Here is a 25,639-nt window from a genome sequence, read left to right as displayed (position 1 = left end):
GTGGTCGAGGCATTCCCTACCCTGCAGCTGCACATATACGAGGGTTGTGTATATGTGCAACTTCAGGGCGGGGAATGCCTAGCTGCTTATGATTGGTGGTCTGCAGTGACCGTTTCATGGAGGAAAAGTTCAGGTGAGTTTGAACTGGTATGTGAATACACTTGTGCTAATCCCTAATCTCTAACCTGTACTTCAAACTTCTGCTTGCAATGAGCTGCTAGACAGGTAATTTCTTGCCCCACAGTTCACTGAAGCTGCTGGGTGGGGAATGACCTATCCCGCAGGTCATTGGAGTACAAAAAAGTGAGACTTCAAAGTTCAGATAGAGAGAAGTTTGGAGAACACCCAAGCTCTCTAGCCCTGACAGGCTTAGGTCATGAGGTGGTCAGGCTATCAGTAATCTGACACTCAACTGATTCTTAGTTTTGAATAAGGAGACAATTGAAATTATGGTGGACAATATTCAAAACCACCAATTGTACAAAGGTATTGTTGAACAATTTTGATGACAAGTTTGGTAACTTGGTCACTAAGTATCAGGCAATAATGAAACCATGGCTGCCCTGAGCAGCCAGGGTAGTGTTTAACCCTCAAGCACACTTGAATGATTCCCTTTGAACAAGTTTCACCCTGGCATTATCTGGTCATTTAAAGCAGAATGCAAGGACACACCCCTTATGAGTAAGTCAAGCAAATGACGAAACGTGTCAAGGGACGTGCCGTTGGACATTGCCAGAAAGACCGGAAGCAACAGAGCGGCCATCTTTAGTGTGGGAAACACAGTCTGGCGTTCCTGGAAGCTGCTAGAGGTTGGAGTCATGGGATTTTAATGGGAATGTGATATGATTTTAATGTAAGCAGATTTATTAAAGCGTGGATCTTTTATACCTTCACACATATTGCACTATATGGCTTTGTTCTTTTCCTCTATGGTTACTATGGAGCATAAGAAGGTGGCATTAATGAAGTGAACATTTAAGGGATCTGAAGGCATCCATGTGGATCTTGCTGGTGTATATCCCTCTCTGGATTCTTATACTTATATATAGCTTGCATATTTTTGCATTATGGTAAGGGTATGTAATTCAGCCACTTAGAAGTGTACACTGAATGTCACGGAGAAGTGTATATAATAATAGTGCACAGAGTGTTTCACTGTCACTAGTGTGGTCACGATTTGTGTACGAAATCAATGAGGAATTATTTGGATAATTATGTATTTAACAATTTTTGAGGATATTGCTCTATTGAGTTCTCTTTGTTTTGAGGTGCACGGCAATTATTGAAAAGTCATATGGAGAGTTTTCCAGAAATTGGAAAAGGATTTATGGATTTTTTTTTCTGTGATTTTTCACATTGTTTATGAAAACTAAAAAGTTTTATTATATTGATACAGTGATTTTTTTCAAGAAATTGGATAAGTATTTATGGTCTTTTTTTTTTCATGTTTTACACTGTATATGAACACTAAAAAGGTTTATTATATCGAAAACAAGGTGTGCTGTAACTGGACAAGTGGGGGGGGGGGAGGGTTGGGACTTGGGGATAACTGACAGGATCCCTTCACCTCTTAATAGATACTTTTTAAACATCTGAATCTGTTTAGATGTCTGTGGCTGTAGTTGTATTTTAAAGTGGACCTTCACCCAAAAAGTTCCATTTATCCTCCACTTCCCCCAGCTCCTAACTAAACTCCATTTTTTTTAGGGGAGCAGGTACCTTTTTTCAACAGGTAACAACCACTTCCTCAATCCTCACCTAGGCAAGGATGACGTCAGTTACCCTCCCCACCTCTACACGCAGCCTCCTGGCACATGTCACTTATCCCATGAGGCTACAAGTGTAGTCTCACAATGTCACATTGCCACACACATGTGCAGAGAGGAGCCAGCTGTGAGACATCACAAAGTTACAGCCGGCTCCCACATCCAAGATGGCAGTGGTGGGAATCTGAAGCCTGGCGAAGAAATTGCACTGGGGAAGACTGTGCTGGAATCTATGGGCTGGTAAGTACCTGTTTGTTAAAGGTCAGCAGCTACAGTATTTGTAGTTGCTGACTTTAAATTTTCAATAACAGAAGTGCCTGTGTAAGTAAAAAATTTATGCTAAAATTTGCAATATATGGTCTGCTTTACTGTATATTCAAAACTAGCTATCAAATATAAAGATTACAAAACAAGAGATAGGAGAGATGGAGTCATGTTTGATGAAGTTTGAAATTATTGCTCTGAATGTCCCCTTGACGCCATTGCCCCTATGTTTGCTGTGCTGGATTAGGTCACAAATGGCAAAGAAGAAAAGGGAAGCAAAATAAAGTGTTTTCAGTTTGTAAATGTTGGGGGGTACTGCATTCCCTATCCCCGCTGTCCTAGGCACCTTTTCAGGATTTTTGCTGCTCAAACACTCTGGTGAACCTCAAGGTTAATACTGTCATAGGAAGTACAGTATAAAATAAGTGGTTGACACTCCATTCTATTCCCAAAGTGGTTGAAGGTGCCAGCAATTTCAAAGAATTTCTGAGAGACAATAAAGGTGACAGACTAAAACATTATTCATTTGAATAGGAAATGTCATAACAGAAGGAACCTTCATCAAAAGACAGTTGATGTAGTCAGATAATTGTTACAACATACTGTATATTCTGCAAACTATTATCGCTGGACAACAAAAGTTTTCTACTGACGCTGGAGGACTTTTAAATGTAAGCAATCTGCTTCTTTTTTGCTTCTGAACATCAGTTACCACCTTCAGCTACTATCCTGAAAATGGCTGACCACAGGAAATATCTAAGCGCCTATAGATCCTTTTGTATCAAAAAGTACCTCTCAGAATAGGACCTTCCATTTAAGCATAAAATTGACCATACACATAAGAGATAATAAAGGAGAATTAGTTAATTCAACCAAAGATATAGTAAAAGTGTTTAAAGAATATTACAATAAGTTATATAATATTAAGACTCATGGTACCATAGGAGAAGATGAAGTTAGAGATAAAGAGAGAAGACTGGCAGGATTACCGATATTAAATGAACAATTAGAATCCCTAGAAACTGCAATAACGCAGGAAGAAATACATCTTGCATTAAAAAGTACAGTAGATGGAAAAGTCCAGGACCCGATGGGTATACAGTGAGATATTATAAAAAATATGACGAGATTCTATTACCTAAATTGAGAATATATATGAATGCTCTGGGAGGAGAGATGGAGATGAGGGATTCCCTGCAAGCTCATGTGGTTCTCATACAAAATGAAGGTAAAGATAATACTCACTGTTCAAGCTATAGACCAATTTCCTTACTAAATATAGATACTAAACTATATGCAAAAGTACTGGCAAGTAGATTGAAGGACTTAATGCCGAGTTTGATTCATATAGATCAAGTGGGGTTTGTCCCAGGGAGAGAGGGCAGAGACAACGGTTTAAGATCTTTGTTCCTTATACAAAAAAGTAGGAAAGAAAGAACTCCAGCATTGGCATTTGCGATTGACGCTGAAAAAGCATTTGATAGAGTAAATTGGGGATATATGTTAGACACCTTAGAAGTAATAGGTATGGGACCTAGAATGAGAGAATGGAATAGGAAATTATATAGCCAACCCTCGACAGCAATATTGGTAAATGGGGAATTATCGCAGTACATTGGGATGCAGAATGGAACAAGACAGGGATGCCCTTTGTCCCCATTCTTATATGTACTGTCTTTGGAATCTCTTTTGGCTACCATCATGAATAATGTAGATATAAAAGGAATTTGGTTAGGAGAAATCGAGCATAAGGTGGCAGCTTATGCAAATTACATGTTGTTCTATGTAGGAAATCCGAGGATAACATTATTAAACTTAATGAAATCTTTAAAAGAATATGGAGAGATGTCAAACTTAAAAATTAACCCAACTAAAACAGAGATCTTAAATATAAACCTTATAAATAGAGAGAAAAAAATGTTACAGGAAGAATTCCCCTTTATTTCGAGGGAAGAGATCTAAAATATCTGGGTATAAAACTGTATCTTTAAAGAATCAATATAGATTAAATTATATCCCATTATTAAATGAGATTAAGGATGAAATAAAGAAATTAGGAAGAGGACTTCAGTCATGGATTGGTCAGATAAACTTGATAAAAATGTTGATCGTTCCTAAAATTCTATATAAATTTCAAATGATCCCAATTAAGCTCCCAGAGGCATATTTAAGAATAATTAAAAAAATCTTAACATCATATATATGGAGAAATAAGAAGCCTAGAATAAGTTATGAAATTTTAAGCAGAGATAAAGGAAAAAGTGGACTGGGGATACCGGACCTGAAGAGATACTATAACTCAGTAATATTTGCAAGAATTTTCGATTGGACACATAATGCACAGAGGAAAAGTTGGGTAAATATAGAAAACACATTAAGTTTCACAAATTTAAGTAGGATTATCTGGTTACCTCCTCAATTTCGAGGATTAAAAGATAGCACAAGTTTGTTTATACGTAATATTTTGAGAGTGTGGGATATTTTACACAAAGGGGGTGGGAATTTAATTCAATGTTAATGCCCCTCGGATCCACAGAGTTTTTTCCTCTAGGTAAAGAGAGTATTACAGGAAGGTGGATAAAGATAAAAGATGTTCAATTAGGAGAGATAATGGCGGGAAAAGAAATATGTCCACTTAGTGAACTGGAAGGTAGGAGGGATATATTTACGAGAATGGATGAATGGCGTTATTGTCAACTGAAACATTTTTGGGGAGTCTCCCAATTCCATTAAGAAAATAAGAAGATTGGAACCCTTTTGAGAACTTATTAGACACATGAGGAGATGGGAAGCACGGGATCACTAAAATATATAAGATTCTCACAGGATTAAACACGGTTATAAGGCCATTATTTATAGAGAAATGGGAAAGGGATTTAGATGTAATAATAGATGAGGGAAAACAAAAGAAAATATACAGTTTAATTCACGGGAGTGTAAATATTAAGGAAGAGGAAATGAATTATAAGTGTTTAGTAAGATGGTATATTACACCGAATGTAGCACACAGAATAAGTGGAGACAACTCACCTTTATGTTGGCGGGGATGTGGAGAGAGGTACAATGATACATTTATGGTGGAAGTGTCATAAAATTCAAAAATGCTGGGAGGATATAGTGAGTATAATTCAGGAAATAACAGAGGTCAATATTCCTAAGGACCCTGAGAATTGCCTTCTTTTCGGTACCGAGTTCTCGGTTAAAAAATATAAAAAAATGGAATTATTGTATTATCTGAATGCAGCAAAGGGACTGATACCCAAGTTTTGGAGGAAACAACAGGCACCGAAAATAAAGGATTTGGTAGAAAGAGTGGAGAAGATATATAGAGTTGAGGAAGTTTGCTATATGGAGGAAGATAAAATGGAGGTCTTTCGTACAAGATGGGAAAAGTGGGTACAATTTAAAAAGTCAGATGCATACCCAGAATATGTGAAATAGGGAAAAGAAGTGAAAGGGGATACATATAGTATAGTATAATATCAGTATTAATCAAGGAACAGGATTTTTAGAATGGAGTTAAAAGTGCATAATCAAAGGGTAGTAGGGAGGGTGGGAAAAAGGAAAGGGGTGGGGTAAAAGGTCACCGAGATTAAGGAAATTTGCAGGGAATGTTATGATAGATAGGTGTTATGTAATTTGTTTTTATTGGCTTTTGTATATTTAAAATGGTGATGTGAAAAATGAATAAAACATTTAAATAATAAAAAAAATTGACCATACATCGGCGGAATTTTGTTTGCAAATTTTCATTTTCTGAACAGTCATTCAATTTTTTAATGGTTGGTGGGGTCAAATTGACGTTCACTTTCGAACGTTGCGACAAAAAAATTTCAAAGGGGCAAGATGGCAATTGTTTCCTTGAAAAAACTAAATTCTCAAACAGGCCATACGCTGATGAAAATTTGGCCAGTACAGGAGGGACTGTTCACACTCAACAGAGGAAGATTAAGGGACTGTTCTTGATCAGTCTGTAAGAGGGGCTTTGTTGCGTGCTGAAATTGGTGCCAAGAGCACAAGTCCCCACTCCTGTCCTTTCTAGAACACTATCCCTCCTGCTGAGCCTGAACCCTCCACCATCTTGTGCCTCACACCATGCCAGAGGCCTCCACACAAAATTCCTGGCCGTTGACCTTTACATCCCCAAATGAAGAAATGTCCACACATAAAGTAGTTTCCTGGACTTTACTGATGGAATTCACGAAATGGCATAACAGTCATATCACATCGACATACAAGCCAGTCAGAGTCACTTGACATTACACAGCCAATCACGTTTTGTGGACTCCATAGTCACATCTAAAAGCATATGCAGCACCTTTAGCAGCCATCTTCCTTACTCTGCCCAGGGTCATTAGTATTCACAGGGCCATGGTCTCTGTAGTCACCTCTTTGCTTGGTACACTTTTCTCTGGACCTTTCAAGGAAGCAACCTCACTCAGGGAACTTTTGACCTGGGCTAAAATGCCTTTTGCAATTTGCCCTAGCCCCCACCTCCATAAGGGACAGAAAGACTACATCAGGCTCTTCCTGAGTGCAAGTCTACTCTTCCCAGCCTCCTGCACTGTCCAGGGCATACATTTGCTGGTTAAATCCTCACATGTGTGGGGTATTTAGCTCCCATGCCCCAAGTGTGTGCCCCTCCACACCTGGATTATATATGGGTGCTGCCTCACCCCTGACATCACTGCAGGAGGTTTCTACCTAAAAGGGATCTAGCACCTGATGACATTACTGTAACTAGACACTATTCTGGTACAGAGACACCTAGCGGTAAAGTAGCTAACTGCACCTGCCTACAGGTGGCTGCAGAGAAATTCAGCTGATTCCTGCTGAACCAACCAAGTCTTGATCAGTGTGTGGCCGTCCCTGCTCGACAGAAGTTGATCAACTTCTGTCAAAGGGACATGTTGGAAAACATTTTTGATCAGCAGCTGTCTCAAATTGGCTGCAGCCATTCATTAGTGTATTTTGACAACTGCGAGTGCAGCTCTCAAAATACATTGGCCTGGTGGGACAGTTCCTCCTTCCAGCTTGTTTGTGTGCTCTTTAATAACCAGGGAGTCTGCCATTCATTCCTAATGGCATCTCCATGCACCTAATAATGAAGTGCATTTGCAGGTGTGGGAACTGCAGGGAAATTTCCTGGCCGCTGTGTTTTCAAAATGCTGGACTAACCTTTTTCCTGTGTGAAACGCAGAACGAATGCCGTGCCTGTGCCAATGCGGCCCACAAAGCCACAATAGTGTGAACCTAGCGTAAAGGGCTCTCAAACAGTTTTAGTTGACTCAGTGGGGAGATTTACTAAAACTGGTGCACTCAGAATCTGGTGCAGCCATCAATGGTAGCCAATCAGCTTCTAACTTCAGCTTGTTCAATTGAGCTTTGGCAATAAAACCTGGAAGCTTATTGGTTTCTATGCAGAGCTGTACCAGATTTTGCATTGTCCAGTTTTAGTAAATAACCCCCAGCAATGGCAAGAAAGAATGTTATTTTTCTACAAACTGTAACTGATTAACACAACACATTAAAGTTTTCCTAGGTACAAAGGCAGGAAGGAAATATTTTAAACCCGTGTCCAAATGGGCTTCCAGGATCCTGGGGCCTTGTAGCAGTGCTCTTTCTGCCACTCTTGTTGTTACACCATTAGGTGGTGTTTAAATAATGTTTTTAAGGTCTGTTTAGACTACGCGTTTACATAGGTATAAACAACAACTCAACCATGAATTTTGCAACTTGTGCGTCTCTATAGTAGAATCTCTTTTCATGTGTAAGAGTCCCATCAGATAAAGAATCAATTCCTAATTTCCTTCCTGTCCTTTATCTCTCAATCCCATCTGTTCTACCCACAGCACACAGTGACACCCATTCCCTGCTCTCCGAGGACAAAGGCAGAGCAAGTTGGATAAACCCAGCTACACATAGCCTGAAGGGGTTAGCAGGCAGTGTTTCTTTAGCGCTGCCTTCAACACTGGACTGTTTTATTATTGTTTTTTTTTAATCAGTTTGCTTTGGAAAGGCCTCCTGGAAAGGACTGCAGCAAAACCATTCAAGGCTTAACATTCCTTTGACCCATACTTAACACAGGCAAACTTTACAGCACAGAATGCAAGACAATATATACAAATTTCATTTTTATATGAACACTTTAGCATTGTACATCTGTGATTTACTGTGAGGTTAAAGTCTTTCTTTTAAGGGAAAACACGTTTTATTATAAGAGAAAACACATTAGAAAGCTAATTGTATTCCTGCTTTTCCTTTCTGTTAGGGTGTACTCAGCCAGTTTTACCTGAGTCTTGGCACCCCCTTGGTCCAGTTCATATGTATATTGTGAGTGCATGCCCTGGGCCACTTAGAAGAGGTGGTAAGGGGCACAGTTCACTTAGAGTCTGTTACGATTTGCTTCAGTGCAAATCATGCCTGAGCACAGAACTCTTCATAGATCACTGAGCACAGAAGCAGGGATCACTGTGGTCTGTCTGGCTGAGGTGATGACGTAAGCATGCCTGAGAATGCTTCCTTATAGCACAGTATGAGTGCAGACCAGTGGACGAATGGGGAGGGGGACAGTTGAACTTGGTTCAACCATGCGCAGTATGAGTACACCCTTAGCCAGAAATAGTGAAGCTGAAATTTAGGGATATTTCTTTAGTGAAACAGCACCAAGGACTATACTTATCATGAACAAAGAGTGTCCCCTGTGCTTTTGGCTGCTGTATTTGATTGAAATCTAAAGTCCTGTTCCCTGGATACCCCCGCAGCAGTAACCTTCTGGTGCTGCAGGGGTTAATATGAGCGGATGCACCTGTGACAGGCACTTATCAAGTGCCAACTATGCCAACCTTTTCCATCCTCATACTTCATTCAAAAAGTCATATTATTGGTTCCCACAATGAAAAGAAATGACCAGATTAGACTAGAGGTAGACCTTTCATTCATCTGGCTGTCCTCCATTCACAGACAGGGCCAGATCTAGCCTGTCCGATGTGAGGGTGCAGGAAAAAATGTCAGGGGGGCAGAGGACAGGGGTCACTGCTTGCAGGGCAGAGGAAAAAAGCACATCTCCTTCTCCCATCCCTACAGTGCACTCAGCCTGGGCACAGGCAGCAGAGTGCCTCCTCTTCACACAACCCATAACTGAGATCAGTATAGGACAGTATAGTGTCAGGCTAGGGCATTATAGTGTCAAACTAGGGCAGTAAAATATCTGATTAGGGTGGCATAGTGTCAAATTAGGGCAGCATAATGGCAGGTTAGGGTAATATAGTGACAGGTTAGGGTTGGCTTTGAGGGGGCACAACTAAAATATGAGGGGGCATAGCCCACCCCAGCACCCCCTAGATCCAGCCATGTTTACTGAGTGCTTTTCATTGGAGAACCAATAGTACAGCTTCTCTAAATTGAGTAAGGGGACGAAAAGAGCACACATAGCTGGCACTTGACAAGTGCCTGTCACAGGTGCATTTAATATTGACCACCAAGCACCAGAAGTTCACCATTGTTGGGGTATCTGGGGACAAAACGAGCACAGCAGCCACCAGCATACAGAGCATTCTTTATTCATGGTAAATATCATCCCTTATGTTTTTTGTTTTGTACTTTTTATTTCACTAAACTTAAAATTGAAAATTAATTGGTAAAATTAAATTGCTCCCCAGGACTTTCAGTCCACTCACGTAATGACTCAAGCTTTCACTTGTGCTTTTTGGAGTGACTTTTGCTTCAATATTCTGCACATTTCTGTATTACATATGCTAGGCAGTTTACCTTTCTGTCTTTATGAGAGGTAACCTACAGCCTACAAGGGCTGGGTTCACAGAACATGATCTCCTATTTCCCAGTCTTGGTAACTGCTGTTCACAAGACCCATAGCAACAAATTTGTGCATTTCTTATAGAGGAGTAACAATAAGGTTTGTTTAACTGCTGCTCTCCTTAGATTCACATACCTTTCATTTACTCCCCACCATTCCATCTTACCATCTGGAATTGAGCTGACAGGTCTTTGGACTCTCTCCCTGCATTCATGTAACATTGTTGGTTGACTAAGCTGTAAATCATCAAACAACAGTGCTGTCATGCAAACGAATGAAGGGTAGTGAGTCACATGTTCACCATTCCCAAAAGTACGAGATGTTTGTCTTCATGTTCATTTGCTAAAATAAGTTGCAGAGGACAGTATCTGCTAATAATGTGGGTGGCAGTGCAGTGAACCTGTAGCTTTTCCAAGTATAAGCATACTGCATGCTCCCTTTAATAGCAACCAAGTGATTTTTAGCAGTTGGCTAATATGGTGCACCAGAAGTTCACCATTGCTGGGGTATCTGTGGGCAGAGGACTTCTGATTTTATATGCTAGGCAGTTTACCTTTCTGTCTTTATGAGAGGTAACCTACAGCCTACAAGGGCTGGGTTCACAGAATCTGATCTCCTATTTCCTATATGTGGAAAACCAGCAGCCAATCAGCATCTGATCAGCCAATGGCTGCAAGCGCTGACCGGTGTGTTCTGGCAGGGAGTGGCCCCCCTATCAGAACATAATAACTCAGTGGGGAGATCGCTGTACTAACATTGCATCATTAGTACAGAGACCTCCTCGTACCAGGCTTTAGTTTCTAACTGATTTAAAATTAATTAACTAATTAGTGCCCCTTTTACTTTCTTCTTGTGTTTTAAACTATTTATGTACACTGATTTAAAAAAACACCTGAAAAGCCACCTCATTTCTTTTATTCACTGTTTGTATAATGCGAACATGTTAGATCCACTGTTTTCCATCTATCACAAAATGAATGTGCTCCTGAAAATATTGATATCTTGTATTTGTACACCTGGATATATTATTATTATAAACATCAATGACGACTGTTTTACTGACATTCACTTGTATGACTGAATCCCCTTCAGGATGACACAAGCCTTGATGGAGGTATTATCTTTCTTCAAATTATCTGAACTATCTAATGAACAATAGCTAGAGAGGTGCACTGACAAGTGCGGAGCAAGTCTGGACTGCCCTAATCATTGTTTGGAAACAGACAGGAATTATACAGTCTGTTTTGTACACTTCCATGAATAATACAAGGTACCCATATACACTAATAACACAAAATAATAGTAATAACTGGTTGCCACAGCCATAACACTCCTTTAACACATTCTTTTATGTATCATACTACATGTAGACCTAAACGTTTTGACAAAAAAGGAAAACTGTAATAGATGAAAAAACCCAAATTGTGATCTGATAAATTATATATGCTGCCTTTCCTTATATACCGGTTTTACTGACCACAATGAAAATATGACTGTTTACCACTATGTTCAACATCTCGAACCCCTGTATGTAAAACGGTGAATTTCTAAAACAGAAAAAATACAGGCAAAAATTAAACCTTTACACACATACAAGAAGCACACCCTACCTGCTTGCTATTTTAGTTTTCCATTGAAGCATCGCTATAATTCACCAGAGCACCCCCCACTTTTTTTCAGTAACCTGGCAATCAGAAACCCTGTTTGTAATGCAACAAAGATATTCCCAGACAAATCCACTGCTGATTCTTTGCTGTATTTCACACACAGAAAGTTCTGTGTAAAGAAATATCGATACTAAGAAGTCTCCCACAACCTCAAACCACCTTTGTAAGTTTGAATGTGTCTGATAATACAATAAAGTATGATAAAAATGCAGCGCTTTTTATTGTATCATCAAGTAAAATCAGAAATATAAGCGAGCGCAAAATATAAAGCAGCTGGCATTAAAGGTAAACCTCTAGACCTCCAAATAATACAGTATGATAAAAATGCAGCGCTACAAACAAAAGAAAGGATAATAATGAATAATAAAAGGTGAGCACTAGTAAAGCACTTGTAAAGTGATATCGTGATAAATCGTCTCTTATTGACGTAGTAAACGAATGAATATATAATCAGTATATAAAGTGACTGTAGTGTATCATAAGTAAAAATGCAAATAAAGTCCAGAAAATTAGGTGATCCATACTTCGTGCTGGTGATCCTAAATGGTGAGGGCTGGTAATATGAGTGCACTCACCAGAAGCGCACAGGATATGCGCATGTATATAAATATCCAACAGTGGTTATCAGGGGCTGCGGGGTCATCAGGCACATTCCAGGTGCACAAGGTAATTCCACTCCCTCACAGGGCACACTCAGCTCCTAGGGACAGCTCACCGTTGTCATCAGACCATCAAACCAGGAATTATGGAAGAGAGAACAGGTAAAATGGCTGCCAACCTTCCTGACCGCCGTGTGCGGCGTGACGTCACTCTGGTAGGCTCCTCTCTGACGCATTTCATGCACCAGCACATTATCAAAGAGATGACTCACGCCATCAGGAAGGCCGGTGGCCATTTTACCTGTTCTCTCTTCCATGATGACCACTCTTGGATATTTATATACATGCGCATATCCTGTGCGCTTCTGGTGAGTGCACTCATATTACCAGCCCTCACCATTTAGGATCACCAGCATGAAGTATGGATCACCTAATTTTCTGGACTTTATTTGCATTTTTACTTATGATGCACTACAGTCACTTTATATATTGATTATATATTCATTCGTTTACTACGTCAATAAGAGACGATTTATCATGATATCACTTTACAAGTGCTTTACTAGCGCTCACCTTTTATTATTCATTATTATCCTTTCTTTTGTTTGTAGTGCTGCATTTTTATCATACTATATTATTTGGAGGTCTAGAGGTTTACCTTTAATGCCAGCTGCTTTATATTTTGCGCTCGCTTATATTTCTGATCTTACTTGACGATACAATACGTTGAGAAAGGAAGTGTCATAGTGAACTTCAGGGAGTACAATCCTTCAGTCCCTGTAAGGTGATGTCTACATTTTGGGCTTCAGTATGATTAAAGTGAAATGAGTGGACTTTTTGATTAAGTACAGTTGAAATGTTTAATGCATAGCATTAGCAGTAGAGTGTTACAGAACGTTAGCCATCAACAAACGTAGTTTTGGATCTTGGGTTATACCTAAAGCGTTCCTTAAAAAGATTTACTACAATCTGTTTATTAACTCAATAAATGGCATCATCCTACATCTATACTTTTACTATCAGTAGTATCTCACTAATTTGTTTCAGTTGTTGCCTGGCATTTCTCTTTCAGCTTCAGTGGTGAACAATCTGGGTGGTAGCTGTGGACGTTTAGAAGTATGGTGATGCAAAGCTTTCACACCTAAAATCTTTGAGGCTTGGAGTATATTTCTACTAACCTAAGAGGTTCATATGCTAGTGATAGTTTAAGAATTAATACCGATGATCAGCAAGTGAGTAGACATGAGTATTGCATGAAGCTGAGGCCTGTGACTTCAGTACTTCTCAAGTCCTATTTCATGGCACTGGACACCTTTTACCTTGTCACATTCCAAATATAAAAAAAAACATGGATAACATTATACATTTACCTGCCACTTTACTAGGTATACCTTGCTATCAGGTTGGACTCCCTTTTGCATTCAGAACTGCCTTAATTCTTCGTGGCATAGATTCAATGCACGTGTTGGAAACATTCCTCAGAGATTTTGGTCCATATTGACATGAGTTACTGTTGCTTTTCTATCATCTCAAACCATTCTGGCCTTTCTCCTCTGACATCAACAAGGCATTTTCATTTACACAACTGCTGCTCACTGGATATTTTCTCTTTTTCTGACCATTCTCTGTAAACCCTAGAGATGGTTGTGCGTTAATATCCCAGTAGATCAGCAGTTTTTGAAATACTCAGACCAGCTTATCCCATATCCCCTTCACGCTCAAAGTCACTTAAATCTCCTTTCTTCCCCAGTCTTATGCTCGGTTTGAACTTCAGCAAGTCACCTTCAACACGTCTACATGCCTAAATGCACTGAGTTACTGCCATGTGATTGACTGATTAGCAATTTGTGTTACCCAGCAATTGAACAGGTGTACCTAATAAAGTGGCAGGTGAGTGTATCTATACATTATTACTATATGCCAGAGCATATGCTCTACAATTTAGAACTAATTCAAAAGCAAAATATGGGAAATAGTGTGGGAAATGTGGTTAATTTGAGATCTAGTTTCTGACACTCTCTTATGCTCTGTGCTCCATAACATTGTGCTGATTCATATTATACAATACAAGGAGATAAAGCTTGGATTATATCATAGGAACTGGATGCTTTCTGGTTTAGATCTACACATCTCTCTGAGCATTTTTTGTTCCTTTTCTTTGATGATTATAAAAAAAATTGGATGGGTTATGATGTTGGTCTCAAATTTTGTCTGTTACTTTTGTTAGTATCATTGTAATGATTGTGAATATTTTATGAGATTTTTGCCCCTGAAGGTTAGAAAGAAAACATTCAAGGTTTATCATCTGACCTATGAACGCCAAATCTTTGGTGCTCAGAAGAATGGTATGTTGGCCTTCAATGAGATATTCAGATATATCCCAATTTTTCTCTCTTGCATGTGTACAAATATGCCTGGTGCCCTGCTTCACAGCTTATATTCCCATACTATATATTCTGTTATTGCAGATACTGTACTTTAGCAGCATAGTTAACCCAGCAGTTGCGTGTAACCATAGGACAAAGCTAACCAATGCATGTGGTCTTAAAGCGGAGCTCAAACCCAAAAGAAGTTCTGCTTTAACGACTTGTCCCCCGCTCCCCATTAGGAATTGGCAACTTTAGGAGCAGGTACGCAATTTTACCGGATACCGGCTCCCACTTTCTCTCCGATCACCTAGGGGATCGAAAGCAGAAGCTCTTCCCCCTCCCCACATTCTTTTGGGACATGCGACAGGTCCCAGAAGACTGCAGAACCATTCACCATGTGCAGTTCTACTCGCGCATGCGCAGTGGGCATCCCGCTGTGAAACTGCAAGCTGTCACAGCATGGTGCCCACACTTAAGATGTTGGCATTGAAGAGAGAGGACAGTCGGCGAACCCAGTCACGGTGAGCACACCCCTGGATCAAGTGACAGGTGAATGGCTGTTTTTTAAAGGTCAGCAGCTTCAGTTTTTGTTGCTGCTGACTTTTATTCTTTTTACCAGAGACTGGAGCTCTGCTCTAAATAAGGATCTTTCCATTGTTGCACTGTTTCAAAAGGTTCTGATTGCAGATTCTGTATACAAAGCTTGCCCAGTCTTGTCTAATAGGACACATATTTATCTTTTTCAGAAAATCATACACGTATAATGATGCTGCACATTTGGTCAGCTATGACATCAGCCATTTGATGGCTTGACAGTTGGTTGAAAGCCAACATAAGCACAGTAGCAACTCTAACAATTACCATTCATAGCATGCCTTCAAGGTAATTGTTTTGGGAAACAGTTCAATCAGTGGGTTTAGTTCTACTTTAATAATGCAAATGCTCCTTTTTGAAAATGTGAGAGCTCATTTACATTTTTGCATTGCATTAACAAATGTTATGTAGTGTGTTAACATGCATTGTGTTAAGGCAGTCCATTGAAATGAATGGCCTGCCAATACACCAAAGTGTCTCAAAAAATCAGATGTTATCACAAAATTTGTAACTCAAGTATGATGAAAAGTGCACTATTCAGCTGCTCATACAACTGGCACATGTTCACTAAGCAAATCAGTCTGTATCATTCAACAACACAGGCTGTAGATGATGCCTCATGCAAGTTATATTATCTGCAACCTGTGTTATAGAATTGTACAAACAACAAAACAGAAGGGTGCAAAGGCCTAGTGTATTATCTACAGCAGTTGATTTGAAGATTTAAGATACAAAATTATACTCTCAAACCAAAATGGATTGGTAGCATATCATGAATACAGAAACCATAAGTGCGCCCTCTAGTCTCATGGGATCAAACAGATGACCGTACCAGCTGACATGTTTTAGGGGAGAATGATAGAATATGATGTAGAATGATACAAACTGATGTGTAGTATAAGTGGCTTTAGAAAGTAGTCGTGAACTTCTTACCAGTTTACTAGATAGACAGGGGACTAACGGGATGTAGACTGTGAGGCGGAGGAGTTGGTGTAAAGCATTTGATTAAATGCTTTGGTATGTTGTAAAGGGCTTGACTGTGCAAGAGCCATCTGAGAAATGACAGTGCATGGGGGGAAAGGGTTAAAATGAAGGCTGATTAGCTGGGCAGGCAGCACCATTCTCATGGTATGCTTGGACCCTAAGATGCCAGCAGCCTAAATTTAGCTGCAAATTAAACCTATACCATAAGAAAAATAATTATTTTCTCACATCCTTTCCTTTGTGGTCAGCTCTCTTGTCTTATAGCCCTAGGCTCCTGATTTTTCAAATTCTCCACATACTTGCATGGGTTTTCTCTAGTCACTCCCCCCCCCCCCACAACCCTAAAGTATATTCATAGTATAATTAGTTTCCAGACAGAATGAACCTAGACTGTGTTGACCTGTAAGGCTGTGTTAAGGACAGTAAACTGTAATGTGCTTTAGAGACAAGGAATGATGTGAATGGCTGGGCATCAGGGGTGGACTGATCATTTGGAAACTCGGGCACTGCCCGAGGGCCCGGGGTCAGTAGGGGGCCACATGAGACGCCCCTGGTACCTTTTTCATAGGCTTTTTTGAGTTTGGGCAAGGACCCAGGGGCCCCATGATCCCCTATTGCCCGGGGGCCCCATGAGTAGTCAGTCAGCCCCTGCTGGGCATATTTATAATTTCTGCACCTCTAGGCCAGCTGTATTGCACTTCCGTTCACCCGCTTCATCAACATTTTTTTCTTGTTCAATATATTTTATTTTAAGCAAACAAATGGTACAAAAAAGATGACTCTCAGTGGATAACAACAAAAGTCATGAGGTATGACACTTGATCAAAGTAAAGAATATATCAGGAAAATATAAATAACAAAAGTGGATTAAAATTAAAATTTGTCTGATTGCCTAAACAGAGTAGATATATCCTATAAGTCATGAAAAAGTAGGCATTGTTTTAACTCGTCAAGCCCTCACCCACATTTTGTAAAAGCTGTTGATTTTGCTGCTATTTTACTGTACGTGCTAGCAACTGAAAAGCATTTTAGGCTTAAAGTGATTCTAAAGGCTTATTTTTCTTTTAAGAAAAAATAAAAAACACATCATACTTACCTGCTCTCTGCAGTGGTTTTGCACAGAGAAACCCAGATCCTCCTCTTCTCGGGTCCCCCTGCTGGCACTTCTAGCCCCCTCCCTCCTGTTGGGTGCCCCCATAGCAAGCAGCTTGCAATGGGGACACTCACTGCTCTGTGTGTCCATATCATGGAGCCGTGGCTCGGTCCCACTCCTCTCTCTTCTCATTGGCTCATTAGCCAATGAGAAGAGGGAATCCCGGGATAGCCGAGACTCCTGTGCACACTGCTGGATCGAGAGAGGGCTTAGGTAAGAATTAGGGGAGCTGGGGGGGCTGCTGCACATAGAAGGTTTTTTACCTTCATGTATAGAATGCATGAAGTTAAAACATGTTGAACCTTTACAACCACTTTAAAGGATAAGTTCACTTTTTAAAAAAATTCATAAATGCACATTTTTTTGCAGGTAAAAAAATGTGCATCTGCTATTTTTTTTTTAGGAACCTGGAAAGCATTACACCAGCGATCAGCAGATCACTGGTGCCATGCAGGTTTCCTGCAGACTGTCAGTGTGAGCTGTCAATCCATACATCCTACGAGCAGGCAGTTTCACACTGACAGGAATGAACTATCAGAGTGCTCAACAGCGCCATGGTAGTTCATTGAGAACTATAAGCCTACAACCACAAAGGCTGTAGGAACTTGTAGTTTCCCATTCACAGAAATTTTTCTTTAAATTGTGATAGCTAGCAAGAAGATCTCCTGCTAGCTTTCATAATGGGGGAGGAGCCGGTGTGACGGTGCATGGTGTCAGACCCCAGCCCTTCTCACCAACTTGTGACCGAAGGACCAGCCGATCCCAGACCACGCTGTAACTTGCGTAACAATGCCACTCTCAGCTGCTCGCTGGACCACAATCTATGTGCCAGCAGCCTGAGAGCGATTGTTACTGGGTCAGGTTAATTACGCAATAAACCCTTCCCACTGCCACCACCACCATTTTACAGAGAAGGAGGAAACTCACAAATCTTAGCAGTAACACTATGATATTAGAATAAGCGCCTCTAATACACACTGCCATCCAGACAGATGTATTCAGAGGGTTATACATACAGTAGCACTCTCCAGAGACAGGGATTCTTAGTTTGCATTAAAAGCTTTAGAGACAGTTTCAACACTTTTCAGAAAATTGGATTAATTACTAAAAAGGTCAAAATGGTGCAATTAAAATATTTACAGAAAAAATGTAACACACATATATATATATATATATATATATATATATATATATATATGCAGAGAGAGAGAGCAATAAAACAACAGAGAAATAAAAGAAAGAAGTTTCAGGAGGTAGGATACTTGCAAAAGTCCTTGGTTTAAGCAGAGTCCAAACGTCCGAACAGAAAAGTTTCCTTTCTCCCAGATGCTTCCTGATGTTAAAAGGGAGATATCTCTTTCTCTCTCCAGGCATGTCAGCCTTTTTTCTAGTATCCCAAAGGGGTGTCTCCTGAAAGCACAGAGCCAATCACCTCATTTGGGGATGGGTGTTAGGCGGGGGCCCAGGCTATGACCAAATCCCTTGCAAGTTCATACTATGGTCAATAACCTTCAACAGGTACAAGTAGCATTCTAGCAACTGGCAGATTAATATGTAGAATCATATTCCGAACATACAGATACCAAATTATAGCATATCCTGCCACTCCGGATAAAATATATTGCTTTGTACCCTCTTGTAGGCGCTACATAGGGATGTAAGATGTCATGTGACTCGTACTAAAATGACCTATCTGAATATATACTTTATATCAATGTGCCCAGTTCCTGTTGAAGTTTATGAATTTGTATGAAAAATGACTCAGGTGGGATGTACCTTTTATGGCACACTGCTATAATGCTTACAGGTCTTGACCGACTGAGTTATGGTAGAGGAAAGTGTTTGTCAGACACTCTGGCACCAGGCTTAATTAGGAATTACAACCATGAAGTTTTTCCAGCTGTGCCTTATGCACTTTTGACCCCAGTTCACATACAGACCGCTTTCCATTCAACAGGGAGAGGGTAGGACGGAGTGGAATGATATTTGTAGATTATGATACAACATGGTTGTCAGCGTCCATGTATCTAAGCGCACAATTATCACAGATGGTGTTACAGTAACATGTTACACCCTGAATATGGGTGTAACATGTTACAAAAGGTGAATTTATCCTTTAAAATTCTTATTTGTAGCATAAGCTGCTTGTCTGTACACAGGCAGTGTGAACAAGTGCAACTGGTCCTCCCTGAATTGTCGATAGGTAATTTCTCCTATCAAAGCTAATGATGGGGAATGTTCTGACTGATGCAAATGAATGGAAAAAGGATTATTACTGCACCTTATTGCTGTAGAATGATTGCAGCCTGTGATAGAGATCTTCAACAATTAAGGTGTACAGAGAAGAGCACATTTTTTAACAAACCAGCATTTTCAATTTAGGAATTATATGTATAGCCAAGTGCTTGGCTAAGAATGGAGAGGGAGAGAAACGCTGACTGAAGTTGCTCTCTGTAGCTACTTCTCTGCAGTGCTGAACTGGTTTACAGCTGTAACAGCAGGAAGAGTTCAGTAGACTGAGTCAGGCAGCACTGCACTGTGGGAACTGTAGTCCAGAGGAGAAATACTCTACTGTAATCAAGTGCTTTTGAACTGCATTTCCCAGAGAGAGATTGCCAGGGAGAGGGGAAAGAGCTGCATTTTTCAGGATGTAGAGGACACAGCTTCTTTTTGCCACGAGGGAGACCGGAGAGTGCACATCACTGTCCAGTCTGCACCACCACTGCTGCATAACAGCAGCCTGAGCAAGATCTTGAGTGCTAAGTCCAGATGTGCCAACAGCCAGTCTCCTGGGTGCAGAGAAGAAAGTGGACTAATCCCTGTGTGTGACCGAATGGTGAGCTGAAATATTGCTGGGACTGGTGAGCTGCTGCTGTGGGGATTTACTATGTGCTGCTAGAGAGACTGAGCCATTTAAGAACTGACCGACCATAGGGGCATCTAGTAGCCTTATTGCTGCCTGCAAGCTTGACTGGGACTGTTCTCATGTGCACCAACGGTACAGCTGGGCCCCAATGCAAGCAGGCTGAGATAGGACTAAAGACTGTCCCTTTGCAGAAGTTAAACATAGAGCTTTACTTATTGATTAGGCGATGCAGTACCTCTCAAGGAACATTGCACCATATCCTAGCCATTCTCCTAGATTGCACTCTAGACTAGTTATAGTATTATTATTCACATTGCATTTAATACTTATATGCACTGTTTATTACTGACTTTGCTGGTTCATGAGTTAATACCACTCTAGTGGTATAGAAATCTGTATTAATTTATCTTGGCATGGTGATTATACTGTCTAGCAGATTGTGTTCAAACCTACCCTCTGTGTGTCCATTTCTGCTCAAACCATTATTTACTCTAATGCACACCAATACATTGAGTTAATTTACCACTAAATGGTCTTGTGCTAACTCAAAGATATCTTTACTCTTGTTTGTATAAGTGCTTGCAGTAGCTTTTATTCAACCAGGAGTGTCAGAGAGGCTGAAGTTGTTTTTGAAATCAAGGAGCAGAACAGAGAGCCCAAATACCAAGTGCCTCCTGCAAGGGTAGTGCTACACAGGGAGCATGTATGATAAACAGTTGCTGAATCCTTGTCATCAATAGGTGTTGTACAATGTGATATACTGTACGTTAAAAAGTACTTCATAACAACATCTACTTTTGCCTCTATTTTTTTATTTTGTTTTTATACCCAAGTTCCAATGAACAGTCCCCAGCAGCTAGTGGGCAGCTCTTCCTGTACACATTTAACAAAATCACTAAATGCTATTTCTGCAGGAGGACCACAATGTTTGGTACACTAGCTGCAGTTTTACTTTTCCCCCAGGTTCAGGCAAACATGCATCTTTCACATTGCAAAATTGTGGCTGTGAATCTAACAAATTAAAATAACACAACAAGACCCATTGCCACATTTGGCACGTTTTGCCTATTGGTAAAGCTGGCCCTGGTGAATAACTTATATATTTTGTAAAATACAACACCATTTGTCAATCAAATACATAAAACATAATGCTTAAAAGAAGAGAAAAGTGATGGCGTTTCTAACAAAACTGTAATTTCTAAACACAGATGTTAAAGTGTATCTGTTGTAAAAAAGTAAAATCTTATATTCATTTCTACATTACTATCAATTATTTCTAGCTTTCCACAGGGCCAATTCGATCAGGTTCGCCTGTCAGTTTTTCAGGTGGATCTGATCAGAAGGTCCATGTATCTGTTTACACCTGCCTACTTCCAATCTGATCTGGTAAAAAAAAAATGGAAGTGGATCCGCTCCTCTCTGTTTAGGTGAATCAGATCTGAAGGCAGTCGGGTGTGATAGGGGCCTTAATCTGGATGATCTTGAAGTTTGGAAAATTACTTTGTGAAGAATCCAATACATATACTTCTTTGAATTCTTTGACATGTAGTTATTATGCCATGTGAGTAGACAGTGCTGTGTCACACATTTCACAGAGCCTGCCATGTGAATTACAGAGATGCTGAGAGGAGGAGAGGAGGTACGGTCAGTACAGGAATCACTGCTGCTAGGTGCCATGGTGTATGTAGTCCTTAGTAATTAAAAGTAAACCAAAACATGAAAATAACATTTTTAAATAAGCTTATATTAGATTGTCAATACAGGTTTTTTATAGGTGACTTCTTCTGCATTTAGAAAAGCTAAACACTGGTGTCCCAGTGTGCATTAGGCCTAAGCAGTTTCTACAATCTGAACTGCTATATGGTCTTTCAGCTAGCCTGCTACCCTGTGCTTGACCAAGCTTGGTGGCCTGAGAAGTGAGAACACTTTGCCTTTACCTTGGCTTGTTTTCTGGCTTCCTGACTCAGTTTGTGTTACTAACCACAGTGATGAGCTGTATGTCTGTCGTTGTCTACAGTTTTAAACTGTTTGCCCCTACCTTTGGCCTGTCTACCAAATACATACCTAAGCTCCCCGTTTTAGCTTAGCTATGAACTTCAGTCTCCATATGCCTGCTCCAGCCTTTAACTTGTCTACTGACTACAGTTCTGAGCTGACTGCTCAAATTGCCAGGTTTTCTTTCCACTACAAGCCTGAGCTGCCTATCCCAAGCTTCAACATGTCTGCCTACCCCAATTTGTTTACAAGATAACATATTGATCTGCTTGTCTCAACCTTCAACTTGTATACAGACTACAATACTGAGCTAGCTAGCTCACCCTTCAGCTTGTCCTTCAACTACAACCCTAAGCTGCCTGCATCAACTTTCAGCTTGTCTATGGACCACAATCCAGAGCTGCTTGCCCCAAACTTAACGCACGCACCAACCTCTTTCTAAGAAAACTAGTTGCCAGATGTCTTGAGCTTCAACACTTTCTCAGCCACTGACCAGGAAAACATATGCAGATTTGGTGAAATCAGAAATTCTTATCTCCAGTTGAGTGCCTTACAGATTATTGAAACCATTGTATCGACATGGCAGCCTAGAAACTAGCATAATTGGAAAAAGGTATCAACAAACACACCCTCCAAAATATATCTGTTTCTTTTATGTGTCTAAACCTAAAAACAAAAAAATATATATTTAGTATTTAGATTTGATGGCTGCATTAGTTTCCTTTTTAAGTGATCATGACAGTAACAGGGCAACAGAAACAAAATAGAAGCTTGAGACTCCTGGAGCAAGAGACTTTTTTTTAGCATCAAACATTCAGCTTTTGGATTGAACTTTCTGGGTCAGCCAGTCCTGGACACATTAGCAGTTTTCTTAAATCTCTCCCACGTGTAGATTATTTTCCTTACAGTGAAATGACTGATTTCAAATCATGTGGCAAATTTTTAAAACCCTTCCAAGACTACTAGGTATCCGCAGCTAGGACCTTAGAGAGCTCTATTGATCATGATATGCTGCCAGCACAAATTTCAAAAACAAAAAGAACACCAGACTCTAAAGACCTGTCAGGTTACACCTGCATACTCCCTAAGGCAGTTCTTGTCATCAGCATCTAATCTGAATTGCTAGAATCTAATTTCATGGATTTAAGTGACAGCAAATGTAGGGGTATACTTACCTTTTCAACCTAAAAAATATTCATTTTCGTTAATTTTGATAATAGAGATGAATACACCATGTCAGATTTATGTATCACTTGTTTAAAATCATCACCTTTACCTGTAGACATTATTTGAATTAAGATTAAATGTATGCCTGTCCAAATATGGTATAAACGTCAGCAATGTCCATGGGGTGTACTGACTTTTTTACATGACTGTAAATTCCTGTACAAAGGTGTTAAAACCATTTATTGTGAAAGCATACTTTATTCTCTGCTTGCAGCAGTGGAATAAAAAGCCCACACTGCAGCTCAACATATAATAGTAAATATTATAGCAGAATAGAAAAGTACAGGTTAGTACAGTCACAGAGATTTTAAGAATAGTAAATCAAGCTGAGGTTAGAAAGCCAGGCCAGTTGATTAGTTTGGCAAAGATCAATAACAATAATCAGATTGATTTAACAGTGGAAGCAAGGCAATCGCCTGATACATAAACTGATTGTGCAAAGGAGGGTGATTTAAATGATTTGAGTATAACAATAATAACGTAGGGTTAATTTGATAGGTTTGAGGATGTCCGTTGTAATGTTATTCATACATATTAGTTGGATATGCAGAATCAGAATTTCAAGAATGTCAGTAATTTCAGCCTGTGCTCATTCCACCACAGTGCTTAAAAATATCTGGTTATTTGTGACTGACCTTCAAAAGATTGTTCATGGTCAGTTAACTTTTTAGTAAATTACCCTCACAATGTATACCTAAAACTTGAGAAGTCAACAATGATATACACAAAATTAGACATTAGAATTCACTAAAAAAATGACAACTTGGACATGTACTGTATGTCATACACGAGGATGAATATTTAATATCTTAGCATACACTCCCCAGCACCACTCCTGTATCAAGGTGCAATAGCTATATCCAGTAGGATATCTTGTCAGCTGGGGGAATCCATCAAAGTCAGTGATAGTCAAAAACATCCCATGTCGAGTGTGGCAAAAATGGGTAAGAATCATTTAAATCTAAATTTCAGTCAAGCGACTTAGAGGGACACTATAGATATCCTTATTCTCCTAAATGAATCCATATATATTCATATTTTAACAGCCCTGTCATTTATTTGTCATAAAAATGTTTCTTACTTTGCTTTTCTGCCTCCTTGTAATGTCCTTTATGGGCTCTCAAACGTTTCCTTTAGCCACCATCTAAGAGGAATTGCAACAGCAAAAAAAAAAAAACATACAATTTTAATGAAAAAGGAATATAGAGATTTGGAGGAGGCTGAGAGCTAAGTATATGGATAAATAGATTTTTTTAACTCCCTATTATCCTGGGAGGACATCATATGATAAAGCTGATGACTGATAACTACACCGCCTCCTGCCAGTCTCATGTGATCACTGTTACCAATCACAGCAGGTCATATGACAGTTGTAAACAATGAATGGCTTCCTTTCATGCCATTCTTTGCTTACAACTGTTGCTAGCTGTGATTGGTCACAGTGATCACATGGTACAGACAGGGCCAATCACAGCCCATCTGTACCATGTGATCAGCTGATCACAACAATACCTACTAAATGAATCAGTTTCATTCAGTAAAAATGGTTGTTTATACCAGTGGAATTCACTGGTATAAGCAATCATAATGTGTAGGAAAATAAAAATCCTGATCCCTTGGTCAGAGTAGTACAGTGTTACTATGATACCATTGTATTGTTTTGGTTACAGGAGTAAAGAAAAAGAAACTAAAAAAAAATACAAAATGTTTAAAAAATTATTATTTTTTTACATAATGTTACCAGTCAGTGTCCCTGTTCACTGCCACACCAGTTAAAGCTATACTGCATTGGTGACTGTAGGTGGAAAAAAAAAAAGTCTTTATTTTCCACAAAATTATGACAAAAAATGACAACTTCAAAAAACTCACCATGCCTCTTAGTAAATACCTAAATACCTCAGACTTTCTACTTTCCAAAAAGCAGTCATTTGGGGGGTATTTGTAGTATTCTGGCATTTGTGTGTCTCAAGAAATGAGATCAGCCATCAGTACATCAGAATTTATCGATTTTCAGATGCATACTATAGTTTATGGACTCTATAACTTTTCTACAGACTAAATAATAAACACTGATATGGGTTATTTTCACCCAAAAAATGTAGCATAATACATTTTAGTGTAAACTATTATTTGCAAAATTATATTACAGAAACAAAGAAAAACATTTTTTTCCAAATTTATGGTATTTATAGCTTAAAAAAAATAAAAACCCAGTGGTGATTAAATACCACCAAAAGAAAGCTCTCTTTGTGTGGAAAACAATGATAACAATTTCATATGGGTACAAAGTTGCATGACCACGCAATTGTCATTCAAATTGACAAAATTGGCCTGGGCAG

The 25,639-nt window shown here is 39.5% G+C and overlaps 1 protein-coding gene across 2 annotated transcripts in view; it reads right to left on the bottom strand.

The window, feature by feature from the left end:
• Positions 1-25,639, bottom strand: part of TDRP (testis development related protein) — a 185,648-nt gene that overhangs the window by 124,926 nt on the left and 35,083 nt on the right. The window contains exon 2 of one of the 2 annotated variants that reach the window (XM_089679538.1): positions 24,382-24,444. The exons of the other annotated variant lie outside the window; for it this stretch is intronic. The gene's annotated coding sequence lies outside the window, so the exon portion shown is untranslated. The remainder of the gene's footprint in view (positions 1-24,381; positions 24,445-25,639) is intronic. 2 annotated transcript variants of the gene reach the window in all.

This window comes from Staurois parvus, unplaced genomic scaffold, assembly GCF_062004578.1.
Source record: "Staurois parvus isolate SC_StPar_1 unplaced genomic scaffold, SC_StPar_1.0 ptg000226l, whole genome shotgun sequence".
NCBI classification, from domain to species: domain Eukaryota; kingdom Metazoa; phylum Chordata; class Amphibia; order Anura; family Ranidae; genus Staurois; species Staurois parvus.
The sequence above is the reverse complement of the archived record's forward strand: the minus strand, read 5'-3'. Positions and strand labels throughout refer to the sequence as shown.